This window comes from Blennius ocellaris (genome assembly GCF_963422515.1).
Source record: "Blennius ocellaris genome assembly, chromosome: 11".
NCBI lineage: Eukaryota > Metazoa > Chordata > Actinopteri > Blenniiformes > Blenniidae > Blennius > Blennius ocellaris.
The window spans coordinates 28,709,133-28,726,845 of NC_137660.1; the positions used below are offsets into that span (position 1 = coordinate 28,709,133).

At 45.3% G+C, this 17,713-nt stretch overlaps 1 pseudogene across 1 annotated transcript in view; it reads right to left on the reverse strand.

Annotated features, from left to right (window-relative positions):
- The window catches only part of LOC308136710 (aminopeptidase N-like), a 20,779-nt pseudogene extending 5,047 nt beyond the window's left edge, over window positions 1-15,732 (reverse strand). The window contains exons 1-13 of the transcript XR_013937250.1: window positions 15,157-15,732; window positions 12,932-13,074; window positions 10,582-10,721; window positions 10,380-10,500; window positions 8,964-9,118; window positions 8,771-8,884; window positions 5,877-6,020; window positions 4,072-4,137; window positions 3,730-3,795; window positions 3,471-3,613; window positions 2,458-2,540; window positions 1,155-1,288; window positions 767-822 (exon numbers count right to left, since the gene is read on the reverse strand). The product of XR_013937250.1 is annotated as an aminopeptidase N-like (transcript). The remainder of the gene's footprint in view (window positions 1-766; window positions 823-1,154; window positions 1,289-2,457; window positions 2,541-3,470; window positions 3,614-3,729; window positions 3,796-4,071; window positions 4,138-5,876; window positions 6,021-8,770; window positions 8,885-8,963; window positions 9,119-10,379; window positions 10,501-10,581; window positions 10,722-12,931; window positions 13,075-15,156) is intronic.
- Between the last annotated feature and the right edge of the window lie 1,981 nt (window positions 15,733-17,713).

Here is a 17,713-nt window from a genome sequence, read left to right on the forward strand (position 1 = left end):
ATCTGACGTTAGAGGAGGAAGATGCTCTATTATCTGGTGGTAGAGGAGCAAGATGCTCTATATTCTGATGTTAGAAGGGGAAGATGCTCTATAATCTGGTGGTAGAGGCATAAAATGCTCTATAATCTGGTGTTAGAGGAGGAAGATGCGCTATAATCTGATGTTAGAGGAGGAAGATGCTCTATAATCTGACGTTAGAAGAGGAATATGCTCTATAATGTGATGCTAGGGGAGGAAGATGCTCTATAATCTGGTGTTGGAGGAGAGAGATGCTCTATAATCTGACGTTTGAGGAGGAAGATGCTCTATTATCTGGTGGTAGATGAGCAAGATGCTCTATACTCTGATGTTAGAAGGGGAAGATGCTCTATAATCTGGTGGTAGAGGCGTAAAATGCTCTATAATCTGGTGTTAGAGGAGGACTGCACTCTATAATCTGACGTTAGATAAGGAAGATGCTCTATAATCTGGTGTTAGAGGAGGAAGATGCTCTATAATCTGACGTTAGAGGAGGAAGATGCTCTATAATCTGGTGTTAGAGGAGGGCGGCACTCTATAATCTGACGTTAGAGGAGGAAGATGCTCTATAATCTGGTGTTAGAGGAGGAAGATGCTCTATAATCTGATGTAAGAGGAGGAAGGTGCTCTATAATCTGACGTTAGAGGAGGAAGATGCTCTATAATCTGGTTTTAGAGGGGGAAGATGCTCTATAATGAACGTTGGCTCTTCTTCTCCGTACTAATGACACCCAGACTCTCTACGTACCTCGCTAAATTGAAAAGATCGTCAATGATCTGCCCTCGATTCATCAGCGGGATCCGCTGAGAGAGAGAGAGAGAGAGAGAGAGAGAGAGAGAGAGAGAGAGAGAGAGAGAGAGAGAAAGAGAGAGAGAGAGGTCAGCAGACAGTGACGGTCAATCAAAACATTCTAATTCGACCACAACATTTCCGGTTCCTCCGCCGGCGGACGGCAGAATAATCTGGATTATTTTTCCAGCTGCTCGCTTTAAAAAAAAAAAAACCCTCAGGTGGTTGGAAAGTGAAACTGGCCGCAGACTCCGGAAGGAAGTGGGGAGGCCCCCTGGGGGGGCGGGGGGCTGGGGGGGGACAGTTGTCCCGATGAAGACGAGTGTCCCCCCGGAGCAGGACTCACTGTGGGGTCGGCCTCCAGCTGCCGGAAGAGTTCCGCCCAGTTCCCGCCGTCGTAGTTCACCCTGAAGTAGCCGCTGCAGTTCACGTTGGCCAGCAGCCACTGGCCGCGCTCCGTCAGGAACTCCACCTTCGTCACTGAGGGGGAAACCAGAGTTTCAGTTTCAGAGGAGGACCAATGAGAAGTTACTGCGGGAGAGTGGGCGTCGTCCAAGAGGACGATCACTAAAGCTCTGGTCCCCCCGGAGGACGAGTGACGTCAAGGCCGGGAAACCTCCGACTCAGCAAGAGACAAACTGGAAGCAGATGGGTCATCTGGAGTCTGTTCTCTTTAAAGTACATCTATGTCCTCTGGGGGGGGGGGGGGGGGGGGGGCTCTGCAGCTCTATGTCTCTGTAGCTCTATGTAGCTCTATGTCTCTATGTATCTCTATGTCTCCCTGTAGCTCTATGTCTCTGTAGCTCTATGTAGCTCTATGTGGCTCGATGTCTCTGCAGCTCTGTGTCTCTCTGTAAGTCTATGTAGCTCTATGTCTCTATGTGGCGCTTTGTCTCTATGTAGCTCTATGTCTCTATGTAGCTCTATGTCTCTGTGTAGCTCTATGTCTCTATGTAGCTCTATGTCTCCATGTGGCGCTGTGTCTCTATGTAGCTCTATGTCTCTATGTAGCTCTATGTCTCTGTAGGTCTATGTCTCTGTAGCTCCATGTAGCTCTTTGTCTCCCTGTAGCTCTATGTCTCTATGCAGCTCTATGTCTCTGTAGGTCTATGTAGCTCTATGTCTCTATGTAGCTCTGTTTCTGTAGCTCCATGTCTCTCCCTGTAGCTTTATGTCTCTGTAGCTCTATATATCTCTGTAACTCTATCTTTCTATAGCTCTGTGTCTTGGTAGCTCCATGTCTCTCTGGAGCTCTATTCTGTAGCTCTTCGTCTCTCAGTAGCAATATGTCTCTTAGTAGCTCTATGTCTCAGCAGCTCTATGTCTCTCAGTGGCTCTATTTTGTAGCTCTACGTCTCTCAGTAGCTCTATTTTGTAGCTCAACATCTCTCAATAGCTCTATGTCTCTCTGTGGCTCTATTCTGTAGCTCTACGTCTCTCAGTAGCAATATGTCTCTTAGTAGCTCTATTTTGTCGCTCTATGTCTCCGCAGCTCTATGTCTCTCAGAACTTGAGGCAGATTTAAAAAGAGACTTTTTCTCTTCACGTCTCTGCAGAAGACGGTCAAACAGGCAAAGCCGCCGTCTCTCTGCGGGGGGCTTCGCGTCTCCAGAGTCTCCGTCGTCACGGCGACAGAGCAGGCGGATTACCTGGTCCTCTGACGTTCAGGTCGTGGTGTCTGACGGCGCCATGCTTGCTGGACATGTAGTTGATGCGGACGTTCCACAGGAGGCTGGAGACGCAGGAGGAGACGTCATTAACGTCCCCGCAGGCTCTCAGCATCACATGATTAAAGGTTTACAGGCAGACTGAGCAACAGCCAGAGCTGCAATCTACTGTAATCTACCGTAATCTACTGCAATCAGCCGCCCTGACGTCATGCAGCTCCGCCAGGTAGAAGAAAAGCAGAAACTGAACGTCTTTCCTGACGGAGGCTGAAGCGTCCGTATGAAACGCTGGAGGTGAAGCTTTGAACGTAGAGCTTCTTTACACTCTACATAGAGCAGAAACAGCTGGAGAGGAGGAAGATGCTCTATAATCTGATGTCCGAGGAGGAAGATGCTCTAAAATCTGATGTTAGAGGGGAAAGATGCTCTAAAATCTGGTGTTAGAGGAGGAAGATGCTCTATAATCTGATGTTAGGGGAGGAAGATGCTCTATAATCTGACGTTAGAGGAGGAAGATGCTCTAAAATCTGATGTTAGAGGGGGAAGATGCTCCATAATCTGGATTAGAGGAGGAAGATGCTCTATAATCTGACATTAAAGGAGGAAGATGCTCTATAATCTGACGTTAGAGGAGGACGATGCTCTATAATCTGACGTTAAAGGAGGAAGATGTCTATAATCTGACGTTAGAGGAGGACGATGCTCTATAATCTGATGTTAGAGGAGGAAGATGCGCTATAATCTGACGTTAGAGGAGGAAGATGCTCTATAATCTGGATTAGAGGAGGGAGATGCTCTATAATCTGACGTTAAAGGAGGGAGATGCTCTATAATCTGACGTTAGAGGAGGACGATGCTCTATAATGGGACGTTAGGGGAGGAAGATGCTCTATAATCTGACGTTAGAGGAGGACGATGCTCTATAGTGGGATGTTAGGGGAGGAAGATGCTCTATAATCTGACGTTAGAGGAGGAAGATGCTCTATAATGTCCACCTGGACTCGGCCGTGTGGTTGTAGAGGAACCTCCTCTGGGAAACCTCGCCGCTCGTCGTGTCGATGGTCACCACAGGAAATCCACTCTGGCTGATCCACGGCTCCATGAACTCAGAAACTTTGATGCCGCCAGTCGATTCAGCCTGCGAACGTCACAACCGCTTTCGTCCACTTGGATTCTCCCAACAACATCGTCAGCGTCAGCCTCAGCACTAGCATTAGCATTAGCATTAGCATTAGCATTAGCATTAGCAGTCACCTTCTGTAAGGAGGCCCAGAGGTCGTGGTGGTCCGTGCTTTTAAACTGGAAGGTTTTCAGGTAATCCTGAAACACACAGGGACAAATAATCCAGGCTTAGGTTTGAAACATTGACTCTAAACACCGATCGATCGAGCCATCGATCCATGGATCGATCGGAGGTAAAAAACCTGGCTGGACTTCATGTAAACAGTTGGACTTGACTTCCTCGTTCCTCCTCTGGAAGCAGGAGGCGTGAGCTCGGCCCCCGTGAGGCTTCAGCATCATGTCAGCGAGTCAAAGCTCGCAGGTCGTCTCGTGTTTCACAGCCTTTCATTTCCACCGAAGCCAGAAGTCACTCACCTTGACCCCTCTGTCGAAATCTCCTGGATCCATGAGGTTCTCCAGCATCCGGAGCACTACGGCACCCTGCGGGGAAGGACATCATCAATACATGTCTCTAATCGATGCAAGTCTCTAATCAATACAAGGCTCTAATCAATATAGGTCTCTAATCAATACAAGTCTCTAATCAATACAAGGCTCTAATCAATATAGGTCTCTAATCAATACAAGGCTCTAATCAATACAAGTCTCTACTAAATATAGGTCTCTAATCAATACAAGGCTCTAATCAATATAGGTCTCTAATCAATACAAGGCTCTAATCAATACAAGTCTCTACTAAATATAGGTCTCTAATCAATACAAGGCTCTAATCAATACAAGTCTCTACTAAATATAGGTCTCTAATCAATACAAGGCTCTAATCAATATAGGTCTCTAATCAATACAAGGCTCTAATCAATACAAGTCTCTACTAAATATAGGTCTCTAATCAATACAAGGCTCTAATCAATACAAGTCTCTACTAAATATAGGTCTCTAATCAATACAAGGCTCTAATCAATATAGGTCTCTAATCAATACAAGGCTCTAATCAATACAAGTCTCTACTAAATATAGGTCTCTAATCAATACAAGGCTCTAATCAATACAAGTCTCTACTAAATATAGGTCTCTAATCAATACAAGGCTCTAATCAATACAAGGCTCTAATCAATACAAGTCTCTAATCAATACAAGGCTCTAATCAATATAGGTCTCTAATCAATACAAGGCTCTAATCAATACAAGTCTCTAATCAATACAAGGCTCTAATCAATACAAGTCTCTACTAAATATAGGTCTCTAATCAATACAAGGCTCTAATCAATGCAAGTCTCTAATCAATACAAGTCTCTAATAAATGTAGGTCTCTAATCAATACAAGTCTCTAATTAATGCAAGGCTCTAATCAATACAAGTCTCTAATCAATACGTCTCTAATCAATACGTCTCTAATCAATACGTCTCTAATCAATACAAGTCTCTAATCAATACGTCTCTAATCAATACAAGGCTCTAATCAATACAAGGCTCTAATCAATACAAGGCTGTAATCAATCAAGAATCTGAACAAACATGATCAAACAACAAAGTTAATCAACTAGTTTCATTTGGAAAATAAAGATGCTTTTATTTTGGTATCAACTTTGCAACTTCCTGTGTGTTTGATCAGCTGACGGCTAAAACCGGTGAGATTAAAAAAAAAACGTTATTAATTAAAAAAAATAATAAAAAAGCTGCAATGGTTGAAATATGTGGAGGATATCTGGACCTCGTAAAATACAAACCATTAAATAAATAAATAAATAAATGAATGAATGAATGAATGAATGAATGAATGAACAAATAATTAAATAAATAAATAAACAAATGACAAATAAAAAATAAAATAAAATAAATAAATAAACGAATGAATAAATAAAAAAATAAAAAAATAAAAACATAAATGAATGAATAAAAAATAAATAAATAATGACATAAATAAATAAACACATACATACATAAATAAACAAATGAATAAAAATAGATAAATAAATAAACGAATGAATGAAGAAATAAAAAAATTACAAAAAATTAATAAATGAATAAATAAATAAATAAATAAATGAATAGATAAAAAAAATAAAAAATAAATGAATTAATAAAAAAATAATACAAAAATACAAAAATAAACGAATACAAAAATAAAAAAGTGAATAAATAAATAAATAATTGAATCACCTGGGTCACCAGGACGAAGGGGCGGGGCTTCTGCCGGCGGCGGCGGCGTGAGGACTCACCTTGTCGTAGGTGATGCTGTCGTACAGCGTGTATATGGACTCGTAGGTCTGGACGTCGTCCTCGGGGACGGTGAGGGGACGAGACGAGGCCAGGGCGTCGGCCTCGAACGCCGACAGCATGGCGCTCGTCACGAACGAGTCCAACTGCGGGACGATCGTTCGTTAGCGGGGATTCAAATATTAAGACGCATTTAAAAGGTTTCAAGTGAAAAAAACGCCGTCGTTTAACTTTTTTTTTTTTTTTTTTTTTATTCACCATTACACGTTCTGAAAACAATGTCCGTTTCCACGGCAACCGCAGAAACACTGATGTAGTGAGCGTGTTGGGCCATTAGTGGGTGCTGTTGGTTGTTTTCTGACTTTTAGACATTTTAGTCGTTTTATCTGGTGAGATCGTTTTAGTTTGGTTTTTTTATTTGTCATCGTATTTATCTGCTGAATAATCGAAACGATTTTAGCTGGTTTTAATCTTGTTTTTAAATTTTATAATTGTTTTACCGTTTTAGTAGTTCTAACTGTTTTAATGGTTGTTGGTGTTTATTTATTTATTTATTTTTCAGCTATTTTCTTAAATTTTTTTAAACATATATTTTCAGTTGTTTTATGCCCGTTTACAGAATGACGTTTAAATTAAATCACAATGTTTTTGTGTTTTTTGCTCTGAAAGGTTTCATGTTCACACAGAAACGCTTTGAAAAACGCTGTAGTTTTACTGTTAGTCCACTAGTAGGTGCTGTGTTGGATTGTTGTTATGGTGACTGTCAAAATAAAACTACCGTGTTGGATTGTTATTACAGTGACTGTCAAATTAAAACCACCAAATTGGTTTGTTATTACGGTGACTGTCAAAATAAAACCACCCAGTTGGATTGTTATTACGGTGACTGTCAAAATAAAACCACCCAGTTGGATTGTTATTACAGTGACTGTCAAAATAAAACCACCAAGTTGGATTGTTATTACAGTGACTGTCAAAATAAAACCACCAAGCTGGATTGTTATTACAGTGACTGTCAAAATAAAACCACCAAATTGGTTTGTTATTACGGTGACTGTCAAAATAAAACCACCCAGTTGGATTGTTATTACAGTGACTGTCAAAATAAAACCACCAAGTTGGATTGTTAGTACGGTGACTGTCAAAATAAAACCACCAAGCTGGATTGTTATTACAGTGACTGTCAAAATAAAAACCCCAAATTGGTTTGTTATTATGGTGACTGTCAAAATAAAACCACCCAGTTGGATTGTTATTACAGTGACTGTCAAAATAAAACCACCAAGTTGGATTGTTATTACGGTGACTGTCAAAATAAAACCACCAAGCTGGATTGTTATTACGGTGACTGTCAAAATAAAACCACCCAGTTGGATTGTTATTACAGTGACTGTCAAAATAAAACTACCAAATTGGTTTGTTATTACGGTGACTGTCAAAATAAAACCACCCAGTTGGATTGTTATTACGGCGACTGTCACGCGACACTTGATGGGGGGGCGTGGCCTAAATCAGCGTGGCCCTTGAGCCGCGGGACTTTGGACTCGTCCTCCTTGTTGTTGTTGTCGTTTTCAGCGTTGTTCTCTGGGAGGGTCGTTCCAGGTCGTTCCAGGTCGCTCCAGGACTCTCGCTCCGACACAACAATAGAAATGAAGTTGTGAAGAAACACAGAAATGTGTTCCAGGAAGCCGCGGCGCCGCGCCCGGTCTCCACGGCCCACGCTAAATCACGAGCAGCGTTCATTCACACGCTCTGGGAAACGAGCGAAGGATCGTCTCTGGGAACAACAAGCGTCCGGGGGAGGACGAATACTTGCTTCATCTCGGGGGGGAATTCCACAAGCGAAGCTGAGAACGGTGGGAGAGGTTCCACTGGACACGCTGTTCTAACTGTCCTACTGAGCATGTGCACAACTGCAGGTTGCTACGTTGGCCCCGTTGCCATGGAAACAGGGTTTTTTTTAGTTGTATTAGCATTTTAACAGTTTCAGCGTTATAACACTTTTAGCATTTTAACATTTTTAGCATTTTAACATTTTTAGCATTTTAGCCATTTTAGCATTTTAACAGTTTTAGCATTTTAGCTGTTTCAGCATTATAACATTTTTAGCATTTTAGCCATTTTAGCATTTTAACAGTTTTAGCATTTTAGCTGTTTCAGCATTATAACATTTTTAGCATTTTAGCCATTTTAGCATTTTAACAGTTTAACATTTTAACTGTTTCAGCATTATAACAGTTTCAGGGTTATAACATTTTTAGCATTTGAACATTTTTAGCATTTGAGCCATTTTAGCATTTTAGCCATTTTAGAATTTTAGCAGTTTTAGCATTTTAGCTGTTTCAGCATTATAACATTTTTAGCATTTTAGCCATTTTAGCATTTTAACAGTTTTAGCATTTTTGCTGTTTCAGCATTATAACATTTTTAGCATTTTAGCCATTTTAGCATTTTAACAGTTTAACATTTTAACTGTTTTAGCATTTTAACATTTTTAGCATTCTAACATTTTTAGCATTTTAGCTGTTTTAGCATTTTAATAGTTTCAGCATTATAACAGTTTCAGGGTTATAACATTTTTAGCATTTTAACATTTTTAGCATTTGAGCCATTTTAGCATTTTAGCCATTTTAGAATTTTAGCAGTTTTAGCATTTTAACTGTTTTAGCATTTTAACATTTTTAGCATTCTAACATTTTTAGCATTTTAGCTGTTTTAGCATTTTAATAGTTTCAGCATTATAACAGTTTAAGGGTAATAACATTTTTAGCATTTTAACATTTTTAGCATTTAACATTTTTAGCATTTTTAGCATTTTAACAGTTTTAGCTGTTTCAGCGGAACGGCGTTGTGGTGTGGGCGGGGCCTGAGTGTGAGGTGACGCCGCTGAACTCACCATGTTGAAGGACGGCTCCACGTGATTCACCGCCTGGAAGGACATGAAGGTGGCGAAGCTCTCCTTCAGCCACAGCGAGTTCCACCACTTTATGGACACCAGGTTTCCGAACCACTGCGGACAAAGCATTAGGAGGGTTTTTTTTAAATTCCGATTCCAGGTGTTGAGGGGGGGGGGGGGGGGGGCGTCTAACCTGGTGCGCCAGCTCGTGAGCCACGGTGATGGCGAGCTCCTCCTTGTGCAGCAGCGACGACACTCCGGCCTCGTAGAGCAGCGTCGTCTCCTGGTAGGTGATCAGGCCCCAGTTCTCCATGGCCAGGGGATCCAGGTCGGGCAGGGCCACCTGGTCTGAGGGGGCGGAGTCACACGGATCAAACTACGAACCTCAAAACCTCCTGCAGGGAAACTATGGAGGACTAAATGTGCCAAAGGTAAATAAATAAACAAATAAATACATAAATATTATATTATATTATTTCATGGTCCGGTATCATGGAGGACTGAACAAACTATTAAATAATTAATTAAATGTGTTAAAATGTAATCAAATGGGAATTAAATATATAAATGTGTCATTAAACCGTGAAATAAATAATTAAATGTCATTAATTAGATAAAATTGGAATTAAATATACAAATGTGTCATTAAACCACGAAATAAATAGTTAAATGTCATTAATTAAATAAAATTGAAATTAAATATATAAATATCTCATTAAACCACGAAATAAATAATTAAATGTCATTAATTAAAGAAAATTAGAATTAAATATATAAATATGTCATTGATGAATTAAAGTACCAATTCATTTTATGAAAAAAAAAAACATAGATAATTATTTCACTATTTCATGGTTTAAATGTACCAAAGTCAAATCAAATCAATATATACACCATTAAAAATAGACATTTAATGTGTATTTGATTGATTAAAATTGGTATTAAATATATAAATATGTCATTAAATTATTAACATAATTCATTAATTAATTAAAATTAAACACGTAAACGTGTCATTAATTAATTAAAACATCAATTTATTTTTGTAGAAAAAACTTAGATAATTATTCCACGATTAAATAAATCATTTCATGATCTAAATTATTGTCATGACCAGAATTATTCGAAATAAATATACCACTAAATAATTAGTTAAATGTGTAATTCATTTGTTAAATTGGCAGTAGATAGATGAATATGTCAATAATTCATCAAAATACCGTTTTTTAAAAATGTCTTTAAAGAAATTGTATATTTAATTCCAATTTTATTTAATTAAACATTTGATGTTGTATTTATTTAATTTTGGCACATTTAGTCCTCCATAGAGACCATGAAGTCGTTCATTAAATAGTGAAATAAGATTCTAGATAAAAAAATTTTCCCAATTTTAATTAATTAATGAGACATATAATTAAATATATAATGGTGTATATATTTATTTATTTAATTGTAGCACATTTAATCCTCCATCGATAACGTCGACCAGAACAAACCTGGCGAAATCCGACTTACTGACGCTAGCATTAGCATTAGCATTAGCCTGCACTCCCGGCAGCCATGATTAGCGTTGGCATGCTAAACTAGATGTATGATAAATAGAGCTCACCGACCGTCTTCATATTGTAACCCAGACCAAACTTTTCCTGGAAGAAGTCGGAGATCCGTCCACTGATGTTCTGGGCGTAGTCCGTGTGTCCGCGCTTCACCGCTTCAGGCCGGGCGTGAATCTGCAGGGAACCGCGGGAATAAAGCCAGTGAGACGGAGAACAGGAGAACCCCGGCGCGTGGAGAACTCGTCTGCGTCGTACCCTGAATTTCACTTGGAACGTCGGGGATCTGGACTCGTCGTGGGCCATGTCGGAGACGAAGAAGGCCAGCAGGTAGGTGGACATCCTGGGCGTCGGCAGGAAGCTGGTGACCCTCCAGCCGTCATCATTCACCGAGCTGTCTGAGAGGAACACCGCCACGTTAGCGTTCTCCACCGCCACTTTAACGTTCTCCACCGCCAGGTTAGCGTTCACCACCGCCACGTTAGCGTTCTCCACCGTCACGTTAACGTTCTCCACCGCCACGTTAGCGTTCTCCGCCGCCACGTTAACATTCTCCACCGCCACGTTAACGTTCTCCACCGCCACGTTAGCGTTCTCCACCGCGACGTTAGCGTTCTCCACCGCCACGTTAACGTTCTCCACCGCCAGATTAACGTTCTCCACCGCCACGTTAACGTTCTCCCCCGCCAGGTTAGCGTTCTCCACCGCCACGTTAACGTTCTCCACCGCCAGGTTACGTTCTCCACCGCCACGTTAACGTTCTTCACCGCCAGGTTACGTTCTCCACCGCCACGTTAACGTTCTTCACCGCCATGTTAGCGTTCTCCCCCGCCAGGTTAGCGTTCTCCACCGCCACGTTAACGTTCTCCACCGCCAGGTTACGTTCTCCACCGCCACGTTAACGTTCTTCACCGCCATGTTAGCGTTCTCCACTGCCACGTTTGCGTTCTCCACCACCACGTTAGCATTCTCTACCGCCACATTAACATTCTCCACCGCCACGTTAGCGTTCTCCACCGCCACGTTAACGTTCTCCACCGCCACTTTAGCGTTCTCCACCACCACGTTAGTGTTCTCCACCGCCACGTTAACGTTCTCCACCGCCAGGTTAGCGTTCTCCACCGCCACGTTAACGTTCTCCACCGCCAGGTTAACGTTCTCCACCGCCACGTTAGCGTTCTCCACCGCCACGTTAGCGTTCTCCACCGCCACGTTAGCGTTCTCCACCGCCACGTTAGCGTTCTCCACCGCCACGTTAACGTTCTCCACCGCCACGTCAACGTTCTCCACCGCCACGTTAACGCTCTCCACCGCCACGTTCGCGTTCTCCACCGCCACGTTAGCGTTCTCCACCGCCACGTTAACGTTCTCCACCGCCAGGTTAGCGTTCTCCACCGCCACGTTAACATTCTCCACCGCCACTTTAGCGTTCTCCACCGCCACGTTAGCGTTCTCCACCGCCAGGTTAGCGTTCTCCACCGCCACGTTAACATTGTCCACCGCCACTTTAGCGTTCTCCACCGCCACGTTAGCATTCTCCACCGCCACGTTAACGTTCTCCACCGCCAGATTAACGTTCTTCACCGCCACGTTAGCGTTCTCCACTGCCACGTTTGCGTTCTCCACCACCACGTTAGCATTCTCTACCGCCACGTTAACATTCTCCACCGCCACGTTAGCGTTCTCCACCGCCACGTTAACGTTCTCCACCGCCACGTTAACGTTCTCCACCGCCACGTCAATGTTCTCCACCGCCACGTTAGCGGTCTCTACCGCCACGTTAGCGTTCTCCACCGCCACGTTAACGTTCTCCACCGCCACGTTAGCGTTCTCCACCGCCACGTTAGCGTTCTCCACCGCCATGTTAACGTTCTCCACCGCCACATTAGCATTCTCCACTGCCACGTTAACGTTCTCCACCGCCAGGTTAGCGTTCACCACCGCCACGTTAGCGTTCTCCACCGTCACGTTAGCGTTCTCCACCGCCAGGTTAGCGTTCTCCACCGCCACGTTAACATTCTCCACCGCCACTTTAGCGTTCTCCACCGCCACGTTGGCGTTCTCCACCGCCACGTTAACGTTCTCCACCGCCAGGTTAGCGTTCTCCACCGCCATGTTAACGTTCTCCACCGCCAGGTTAACGTTCTCCACCGCCACGTTAACGTTCTCCACCGCCACGTTAGCGTTCTCCACCGCCACGTTAGCGTTCACCACCGCCACGTTAGCGTTCTCCACCGCCACGTTAACGTTCTCCACCACCAGGTTAGCGTTCTCCACCGCCACGTTAACGTTCTCCACCGCCATGTTAACGTTCTCTACCGCCACGTTGGCGTTCGCCACCGCCACGTTAGCGTTCTCCACCGCCACGTTAACGTTCTCCACCACATTAACGTTCTCTTGGAGAACCAGCCATTGGAACATTGTCGACAGAGATGCAGAGTCATGAGACCAGAACCAGGATCAGAGGAGAACCAAACTGATGCTTTGATCTAAACTCAGATTTTTTTCATTAAAAATAATAAAAATAAACAAACTTTGCTCAACAAAATGCCTCAAAGTATAAGACATAAAAAAAACAAAAAACATCATCGTTGTTCGGGTTTCTCACCATGGAATTCCGTGTTTGCGAAGGCTGTGGTGTTGATTCTGTGGACGATGGTGACGTGGAACTCGGCTCTCATGTCGGGTTCGTCGAAACAAGGGAACAGCAACCTGGCCGACGCCGGCTCCACGTTGGTGGCGGCCAGAAACCTGGCAACAAGGAGACGTAGTGAGAAACCTGGCAACGAGGAGACGTAGTAAGAAACCTGGCAACAAGAAGACGTAGTGAGAAACCTGGCAACAAGGAGACGTAGTGAGAAACCTGGCAACAAGGAGACGTAGTGAGAAACCCGGCAACGAGGAGACGTAGTGAGAAACCTGGCAACAAGGAGACGTAGTGAGAAACCTGGCAACGAGGAGACGTAGTAAGAAACCTGGCAACGAGGAGACGTAGTAAGAAACCTGGCAACGAGGAGACGTAGTGAGAAACCTGGCAACAAGGAGACGTAGTGAGAAACCTGGCAACGAGGAGACGTAGTAAGAAACCTGGCAACGAGGAGACGTAGTAAGAAACCTGGCAACGAGGAGACGTAGTGAGAAACCTGGCAACGAGGAGACGTAGTGAGAAACCTGGCAACGAGGGGACGTAGTGAGAAACCTGGCAACGAGGAGACGTAGTGAGAAACCCGGCAACCGGGAGACGTAGTGAGAAACCCGGCAACGAGGAGACGTAGTAAGAAACCCGGCAACGTGGAGACGTAGTGAGAAACCCGGCAACGAGGAGACGTAGTGAGAAACCCGGCAACGAGGAGACGTAGTGAGAAACCCGGCAACGAGGAGACGTAGTGAGAAACCCGGCAACGAGGAGACGTAGTGAGAAACCCGGCAACGAGGAGACGTAGTGAGAAACCCGGCAACGAGGAGACGTAGTGAGAAACCCGGCAACGAGGAGACGTAGTGAGAAACCCGGCAACGAGGAGACGTAGTGAGAAACCCGGCAACGAGGAGACGTAGTGAGAAACCTGGCAACAAGGAGACGTAGTGAGAAACCTGGCAACGAGGAGACGTAGTAAGAAACCTGGCAACGAGGAGACGTAGTAAGAAACCTGGCAACGAGGAGACGTAGTGAGAAACCTGGCAACGAGGAGACGTAGTGAGAAACCTGGCAACGAGGGGACGTAGTGAGAAACCTGGCAACGAGGAGACGTAGTGAGAAACCCGGCAACCGGGAGACGTAGTGAGAAACCCGGCAACGAGGAGACGTAGTAAGAAACCCGGCAACGTGGAGACGTAGTGAGAAACCCGGCAACGAGGAGACGTAGTGAGAAACCCGGCAACGAGGAGACGTAGTGAGAAACCCGGCAACGAGGAGACGTAGTGAGAAACCCGGCAACGAGGAGACGTAGTGAGAAACCCGGCAACGAGGAGACGTAGTGAGAAACCTGGCAACGAGGGGACGTAGTGAGAAACCTGGCAACGAGGAGACGTAGTGAGAAACCCGGCAACGAGGAGACGTAGTGAGAAACCCGGCAACGAGGAGACGTAGTGAGAAACCTGGCAACGAGGGGACGTAGTGAGAAACCTGGCAACGAGGAGACGTAGTGAGAAACCTGGCAACGAGGAGACGTAGTGAGAAACCCGGCAACGAGGAGACGTAGTGAGAAACCTGGCAACGAGGAAGTGTCTGCAGGTCAAAGTCATAAAAACACTTTTAGTATAGTTTTATGAACTGAAAGAATTCAAAGCTAAATGTCGGTCAAACATCTCAAAAGCTTTTATTCATAATATTTTCAACTCTATTACATTTCCGATCATAATTATCTAAAACTTCATTTAAAAATCCATTTAAATATTAATATTTACATAAATACATTTATTTAAAAACACTTTGATTCAGAGGTTAGGTTAAAGGTTTTATTTTTAAATAATTATAACTCAATAATTATTTTGTATCGAATATTTTAATGTAGCGACACTAAAAACTATGATTTTGAGAACGATATACTTTTTAACCGATTTTTGTGGCTTTTTTCAGAGTAAATTTTACTTTTACTAAATAGTGTGAGCTCGTCACATTCCTCACGTTACAGAAGTCACGACATATTTACGTCATTCTTAAAAAAAATCCCTCGCTCTATTCACTTTCCCACTCCAGAATCATTCTAAGGTCCTTTTCAAGAGAGAGAGACTTTATTTGCTGAGCGATTCAGACGTAGAAGACATTGGAGTTTTGTACCTTTCCGTCGGAACGCGTCCACAAACGTGAAGAACCAGAGCCGGTCCTGGACTCACCTCTCGGCTTTGGGGTCCCCTTCGAACTGGGGGGTCCCCTCCAGGTAGGTGCTGAGGTACAGCCCCTCCAGGCTGGATGACATTTCCCCGCTGAAGGCCAGGAACAGGCTGTAGTTGCCCCCCTCCCTGAGGGTCTCCTCCAGACGCACCTCCAGGAAGTGGGGGCCGGAGTCCCGGGTCTCCAGCCGGGACACCCCCAGCTCCCGGTCCCGGTCCTCGTCCCGCACCAGGGGGTCGGACACCGCCAGGCCGCGGCTGTGCAGGAAGACGCTGCGGGTGTCCGCCACGCAGTGGAAGTAGACGGTGGAGTTCCCGGTGAAGACCTTGGTCTGGTTGGGGGCGCTGGCGTTCGCCGTCCCCTCCAGGCGGGCGTAGAAGTGCGGCTGGACGAGGAGGTGGTAGGAGGTGGGCAGCAGGCTCCTGGGGAGCCGCCAGTCCCCCGGCGGCGCCCCGGTGGGGGCCGGGCTGGTGGCCGTGCCGGTGGGGCCCGGCGTCGGGGGCCTGTATTGGATCTTGTACAAGGTCACCATGGTGATCACTCCGGCCACGACCGAGACGGTCAGGACCACCAAGACGACGGCAAAGACCTTGGACATTCTGGACTTGTCCGCCATGGCCCGACCGTGGGGGGGGGGGGGAGGGTTGGACTGGACTGGAGGACGGACTGGACTGGAGGACGGACTGGAGTCTCTGAGTGCCTCCGTCTCGACTCCGGCTGCTCTTTTAACACTTCAGCCTCCCTCCCAGAAACGGGGCTTGGCCTCGGCAGCCCCGGCAGATTAAGCATTAACTCGGAGGCTGCCGGAGGAGCAAAGGGTGCGAGTGGGGGGGGGGGGGGGGGGGGGCGATGTCCGGGGGCGGTTCCTCAGGTGGACCTCGCCCCCCCGAGGTCTTCACAAACACATTCCCAGGTGATAACGGCAAGACCACTCGCTCTGCACAGGTAGGGGCACGACCGGAAACCCCCAGCCCCACCTGGGTCAGGTCCAGAGGCATGAAGCCCCCCCCCTCCCTCCCCCGAGAGGGCTGGGCCAGACCGGGGGGGGCGGTTGGACGGACTGACAGGGGAATCCACCCCCCCTACACAGACACCTCATCAGGAGGGTGTGATCTGGGAGCGGCCAAGACATGAGACGATGTTGGACTCGAACCAAGGAACCTCTGGAGGAGCAGCCGAGACCGGGCAGGAGACCAAACCCCCCCCCCCCCAAAATCCCCCCCGTTAACCCCAACTGGACCGAATCAAGTTCTGGACACAAGTGAGAACGTTTTGCAACTGATGCGTCCTTCTTCGACACGCCTTTACTTTGACGGGACACCGGGCAGAAATCAGCCAGGACCCGATAAAAAAACCGCGGGTCAAGAGAAGCAGACCGAGGTTCTGAAGGGCCTCAAGGTCCCACCGAGGCACAAAACAAACTGCTGGAGGAGGACGCCCTCTGCTGGCCGAGGGGAGGAACTGCACCACTTCACACTTCACATGGAAGTCAAATGGAAATTGTGCAAAGAATTACAGAAAGCCCAGAACCAGGCTGCTGGGCCTGGTTCTGTTCCACAGATCTCACGTTAGAACCCGTTCTATAGATCATATTGTGTCTCTGGCCTTTTTCATTATTTATCTTGATCAATGATTTATTTTGCTCCCGTTCTGGATCACTTGAATACAACTTATTACTTACTCACTGATATGTTTTATTTTTAAATTTTTTAGTGCTGTAAAGTGACTGAGAAAGGTGCGACATAAAGTTCTAGTCTATTCTACTTCATATCTGGGGATATTTTGCAATTCTGTGTAATTTTGTTTGTTTTAGATCTTTGAACAGTGCTGTTCATGTTCAGCAACTTCCTGTCGCTTTGGGGTCACTTCCTGTCTCTTTGCATTCACTTCCTGTCTCTGGTGGGGTACTTCCTGTCTCTTTGCATTCACTTCCTGTCTCTGGTGGGGTACTTCCTGACTCTTTGCATTCACTTCCTGTCTCTTTGCATTCACTTCCTGTCTCTATGGATTCACTTCCTGTCTCTATGAATTCACTTCCTGTCTCTATGGATTCACTCCCTGTCTCTTTGGATTCACTTCCTGTCTCTATGGGTTACTTCCTGTCTCTGGTGGGTTACTTCCTGTCTCTTTGCATTCACTTCCTGGTTTTGGTAGGTTACTTCCTGTCTCTTTGGGGCCACTTCCTGTCTCTTTGGGTTCACTTCCTGTCTCTGGTAGGTTACTTTCTGTCTCTCTGACCCACTTCCTGTCTCTTTGGGTTCACTTCCTGTCTCTGGCAGGTTACTTCCTGTCTGTTTGGGTTCACATCCTGTCTCTTTGGGTTCACTTCCTGTCTCTGGCAGGTTACTTCCTGTCTGTTTGGGGCCACTTCCTGTCTCTGTAGGACCTTCCAGTAGATCAATGGTCCCTCCATCACAAACACACCAAGAACAACAGTAGAAATTAAAAGAAAAAACCAGAAATAGATTTTATTCTTCACTTCACTTCCTGTCGGAGCTCTGGAGTCGTCTTCAACTCGGTTTTTTTGTTTGTTTTTTTTTTACTCAAACATTCAAACAA